This window comes from Oncorhynchus keta, chromosome 35, assembly GCF_023373465.1.
Source record: "Oncorhynchus keta strain PuntledgeMale-10-30-2019 chromosome 35, Oket_V2, whole genome shotgun sequence".
Lineage (NCBI taxonomy): Eukaryota > Metazoa > Chordata > Actinopteri > Salmoniformes > Salmonidae > Oncorhynchus > Oncorhynchus keta.
This window is the reverse complement of record NC_068455.1, coordinates 62,561,468-62,567,520: the sequence shown is the minus strand read 5'-3', so window position 1 is coordinate 62,567,520 and position 6,053 is coordinate 62,561,468. Positions and strand designations below refer to the sequence as shown.

General features: G+C 44.2%; 1 long non-coding RNA gene across 1 annotated transcript; it reads right to left on the bottom strand.

The window, feature by feature from the left end:
- Positions 1 to 692: 692 nt before the first annotated feature.
- On the bottom strand, positions 693 to 4,362 carry LOC118369301 (uncharacterized). Its single transcript, XR_004822548.2, has 4 exons — positions 4,060 to 4,362; positions 3,387 to 3,691; positions 2,750 to 3,055; positions 693 to 780 (listed from the first exon to the last, which is right to left on the bottom strand). It is a non-coding gene; the product is annotated as an uncharacterized LOC118369301 (long non-coding RNA).
- Between the last annotated feature and the right edge of the window lie 1,691 nt (positions 4,363 to 6,053).

Here is a 6,053-nt window from a genome sequence, read left to right as displayed (position 1 = left end):
CACCCGTTATATAATGTATTTTAACTTGTTATTACCTGAGCAGATCACTATGAATGAATAGTCAAGACAGTATGTTATTTTACACTCCCTCAGTGCAAGTGTAACGGATGTGAAACGGCTAGCTTAGCGGTGCGCGCTAAATAGCGTTTCAATCGGTGACGTCACTTGCTCTGAGACCTTGCTCTGCTAGGGCCCCGGCTTTCGTGGAGCGATGGGTAACGATGCTTCGAGGGTGACTGTTGTCGATGTGTGCAGAGGGTCCCTGGTTCGCGCCTGGGTATGGGCGAGGGGACGGTTTAAAATTATACTGTTACATTGATGCTGTTGACCCGGATCACTGGTTGCTGCGGAAAAGGAGGAAGGTCAAAAGGGGGATGTGAAACGGCTAGCTTAGTTAGCGGTGCGCGCTAAATAGCCTTTCAATTGGTGACGTCACTTGCTCTGAGACCTTGAAGTAGTAGTTCCCCTTGCTCTGCAAGGGCCGCGGCTTTCGTGGAGCGATGGGTAACGATGTTTCGAGGGTGACTGTTGTCGATGTGTGCAGAGGGTCCCTGGTTCGCGCCCGGGTATGGGCGAGGGGACGGTTTAAAATTATACTGTTGCACAGCCAATTCCAATCCCTTTAATGGTGTTACCACCAGGTAGTACTGAAACAGTGGAGCCACAACCCAGCTGTCTACACACTACTGTAGCCACATCCTCCCAGTCATCAGTTCCCACAGTCCTCCACTCCACCAGCACAGCGACTACCTCCTTCCACCAGCCTCACATAATCAACCTCTGAAAATAATTGAAAAAGAAGAGAGATTTTGCCTTCGGGAAAGTATTCAGACCCCTTGACGTTTTACACATTTTGTTAAGCCTTATTCTAAAATGGATTCAATAAAAAAAAATCTATAGCAATCTACACACAATACCACATAATGACAAAGCAAAAACTTTTAAATGTTTTATTTATTTTTGCAAATGTAAAAAAAAATCAAAACAGAAATACATGTAGTGGAATTCTACTGTGTCTCTTTCTGCTTATTCAGTGTCTTATACTTATCATACATGTTTGACCTGTTGCATACTTAAAAATGCACCTGTTGTAGATGGACAGGGTGTCTGAGGTTTGCTCTCACAAGGTCGGCTCAGCGGGAGTGGAAATATTGGCTGAACCTCCTAGACTGTGGTTGCCAGGTGTTCTCCTCCTCTGCAGCAGAGAAAGGATGCACTTGACTATCTTTGTGTAACCCGTAGTATAGCGATAGTATAAATATGCTGAGGGGGAAATACCTCGTAAGAACTTCTGACTAACTTCCAAACGAAGTGGTGTTTGTCTGTAATCTCTCCACTGGCGTGAATAAACAAATTCATTTAGCTTGACTTTGGGGTCCTTAGTGCTTATTTCCATGACATAACTTATTTACATAACCATTCAGACCCTTTGCTATGAGACTTGAAATTAAGCTCAGATGCATCCTGTTTCCATTGATCATGCTCAGATGATTGGAGTCCACCAGTGATCAAATCAATTGATTGGACATGATTTGGAAAGGCACACACCTGTCTATATAAGTTCCCACTGTTGACAGTATGTCAGAGCAAACACCAATCCATGAGGTTGAAGGAATTGTCCATAGAGCTCCAAGACAGTATTGTGTCGAGACACAGATCTGGGTAAGGGTACCAAAAAATTGAAGGTCCCCAAGAACATAGTGGCCTCCATCATTCTTAAATGGGGAGTTTTCCTAGAGCTGGTCGCCTGGCAAAATTGAGCAATTGTGGGAGAAGGGCATTGGTCAGGAAGGTGACCAAGACCCGATGATCACTCTCTCTGACAGAGCTCCATAGTTCCTCTCTGGAGATGGGAGAACCTTCCCAAAGGACAACCATCTCTGCAGCACTCCACCAGTTAGGCCTTTATGGTAGAGTGGCCAGACGGAAGCCACTCCTCAGTAAAAGGCACATGACAGCCAGCTTGGAGTTCGCCAAAAGGTACCTAAAGACTCTCAGACCACGAGAAAAAAGATGATCTGGTCTGATGAAACCAAGATTGAACTGAATGTCCAGTGTCATGTCTGGAGGAAACCTGGCACCATCCCTACAGTGAAGCATGGTGGTGGCAGCATCATGCTGTGGGGATGTTTTTCAGCGGCAGGGACTGGGAGACTAGTGAGGATCGAGGCAAAGATGTACGGAGCAAAGTACAGAGAGATCCTTAATGAAAACCTGCTCCAGAGTGCTCAGGATCTCAGACTGGGTTCACCTTCTTACAGAACAACAACCTTAAGCACACAGCCAAGACAAGGCAGGAATGGCTTCGGGACAAGTCTCTGAATGTCCTTGAGTGGTCCAGCCAGAGCCCGAACTTGAACCTGACCAACCAACTCTGGAGAGACCTGCAAATAGCTGTGCAGCGACGCTCCCCATCCAACCTGGCAGAGCTTGAGATGATCTGCAGTGAAGAGTTGGAGAAACTCCCCAAATAGATGTGCTACAAGCTTGTAGCATCATACCCAAGAAGACTCAATGCTGTAATCGCTGCCAAAGGTGTTTCAACAAAGTACTGAGTAAAGGGTCTGACTACTTATGTAAATGTGATATTTCAGTTTTGTATTTGTAGTCATTATGGGATATTGTGTGTAGATTGAGGAGCGGGGAAAAAACGATTAATCAATTTTAGAATAAGCCTTTAACGCAAAAAGGGGTCTGACAACTTTCCGAAGTTTGCCTCTCATATATTGAGTGACCAACGGTTTCTTACCTGAGCTGGTGAGTCCAACAGCATTACCAGATAGGTAGTTGTTATTTTTTCTGTCTGAGGTGTCACAGTCCAGGAGAAGGGACTCATTGCCTTTACACTGGAACTCTTTATCCCAGGTCTGACCCTGCCCTTCTCCATAGAGCCCCCGCTGTAGAGCTGCAGGAGCCCCACAGCCAAGCTCCCCGCAGACTACCTCTGCATCCTGCCGGTCAAAGTCAGCTTCGCACACTGAGGCCCAGGACTGACTTCACTTCACCTCCACTCTTCTGGAGCAGAACCCAGCTCCATCCACAAGCCGCACAGACTCTGGAGAAAAAGAGTTGGTTGAACATTCAATCAGTTTTGTTGATGAAACTGTCAAGGACTTAACACAAATATGTTGGATAAAATATTGTAGTTTGCTATGGTTAAATGCTGTTTGAGGTTAAATGTTTTTTTTGTTTTGTCACTCAGGATAGGGTTGAGAATAATGCAGCTCACATCATTACATTACATTTAAGTCATTTAGCAGACGCTCTTATCCAGAGAGACTTACAAATTGGACATATCTCCCTCTCTTTTAATGAAATAAATAACAAACTCTGATAAAATAAAATATATTGTAAAAATACATCTCACAATACTAGCAGTTTCTTACCTGAACAGATCACATGACGTTCATAAAAACTCTCACAGGCACCAGGTCCTCCTTCAAAAATGCGACACTGTTCCAGAGAAGACTCGTCTCCCCTACAACTCAGTCCGACAACTACTTTATCCTTCTCAAACAGATGTCCTATAGCTACTTCATTCCCACAGCCCACCTCTCTACACACAATCTCAGCTAGCCTCATGCCCCACAACCACCAAAAACATAGACCTTTACCACTCTCCTTCATAAAAGTCTTCCACTGTCCCAGAGCAGGAACTGGTCCCATTCACCCATCTTGACGGATAACTCAGCTGTAAAACAGCGGAGGGGAAAACACAGCCGTGAGGACAGACTCTGGCAGTGCTTCTGATATTCTAACAACATTGATGCTCTGTGGTTGAGAAGTATTAGTAGTTCCATGAAACATCACTTGTTATTGTTGTTTAGTATGGCGTGTACAGCAGGACATCCATCAGGCAGCTTCACTTTAATAACATCTTAACTACAATGATCTGCCCATGCACATCTCCCATAAACCAATATGACAAATACAAATATAATGTAAAAATTTGTCTCACATTTATCCATCCCTTTAAATGAAATGTTCTCATTTCCTTAACAGTATGATGAATGCAAATGTAATGTACAAGAAAATCTAACAACACTACAAGTTTCTTACCTGAACAGATCACATGACCATAATATCTACCATCACAGACACCAGGTCCTCCTCTGATGTCACACGCTCTAAGAGAAGACTCTTCTCCCCTGCAACCCAAAATTTTGACTCCTCCTCTTCTCTCTACAACCGGAGGTCCTCTAGATGCAGCTATAGTATTCACACAGCCCAGTTCTCTACACACAACTTTAGCTTTGGTCATTTTTCACCTTCGAGGACATAGACCTAACTACTCTCCTTCATAAAAGGATTCCACTATCCCAGAGCAGGAACTGGTCCCATTCACCAGTCTGATGGATAATTCAACTGTAAACAGCAGAGAGGAAAACAAAGTGGTGAGGACAGATTCTGGCAGTGCTTCTGTTATTTCAACAATATTATTGCTGTGTGGTTGAGAAGTATTAGTAGTTCCATAAAACAGTACTCGTTATTTTTTTTTCAGCCATGACTGCGTAGCCATGCACAATTCCAACACCATCATTAGGTTTGCCGACAACAGAACAGTGGTAGGCCTGATCACCGACAACGATGAGACAGCCTATAGGGAGGAGGTCAGTGACCTGGCAGTGTGGTGCCAGGACAACAACCTCTCCCTCAACATGATCAAGTCAAAGGAGATGATCGTGGACTACAGGAAAAGGAGGGCTGTGCACAACCCCATTCTCTCCGATGGGGCTGTAGTGGAGCAGGTTGAGAGCCTCATGTTCCTTGGTATCCACAAACTATCATGGTCCAAACACCCCAAGACAGTCGTGAAGAGGGCATGACGATGCCTATTCCCCCTCAGGAGACTGAAAAGATTTGGCATGGGTCCTCAGATCCTCAAAAAGTTCTACAGCTGCATCACCGCCTGCTTTGGCAACTGCTCAGCCTCCGACTGCAAGACACTACAGAAGGTAGTGCGTATGGCCCAGTACGTCACTGGGGCCAAGCTTCCTGCCATCCAGGACCTCTATACCAAGCGGTGTCAGATGAATGCCCAAAAAATTGCCAAAGACTCCAGATACCCTAGTCTTAGACTGTTCTCTCTGCTACTGCACGGTACCGGAGCGCCAAGTCTAGGTCCAAAAAGCTTCTACCCCCAAGCCATAAAACTGCTGAATAGCTCATCAAATGGCTACCTTTACTATTTACATTTACCCCACCCCTCCACTTTTTTTTACGGTGCTGCTACTCTGTTTATTGACTCGATACCAGTACCCCCTGTATATAGCCTCATTATTGTTATTTTATTGTTGGTCTTCAATTTTTTTAACTTTAGTTTGTTTAGTAAATATTTTCTTAACTCTTGATTTTCTTAACTGCATTGTTTGGTTAAGGGCTTGTAAGTAAGCATTTCACGGTAACGTCTAAACCTGTTGTATTTGAAGCATGTGACAAATAATATTGAATTTGCTTTGATGTAGATTTATACTCTACCAACCTGGTGGGCTGACGCTTTGAGCCTGGAGATCTGAGGAGAAAGAGAGAGAGGAAAGAAAGACAGAGACGGTGAAGAGAGAGAGAGAAACAGAGAAAGAGGAGTAAAGTGAGACACGGGGATGAAGAAGGAGAGCGGAGAAGAGAGGAGAAAGAGAGCGAAAGAGAGAGAGGGGATAAATGAACATTAACATGACCTTTCATGATGTGAAGAAAGCCTTATCATTGGTATGGTACACATTCTCCTTCAATTAACATTTTAACCTCTCTTTGCAGATTAGATATATGTCAAATGTACAAATAAATCTCACAATAATAGTAATGTCTTACCTGAACAGGTCACATTTATATAATTGACACCATCACAGAAACCTAGTCCTCCTCTGGAATTACAATCTCTAAGAGACGACACCTCTCCCCTGCAATCAAATACCTTGACTCCTCCTCGACCCTCTTCAAATGGAGGTCCTCTTGATGTAGCTACAACATTCACAAAGCCCAGTTCTCTACACAAAACCTTAGCCTCTCTCACTCTCCACGACCAAGAAGGACATGGACCTAATCACTCTCCTTCA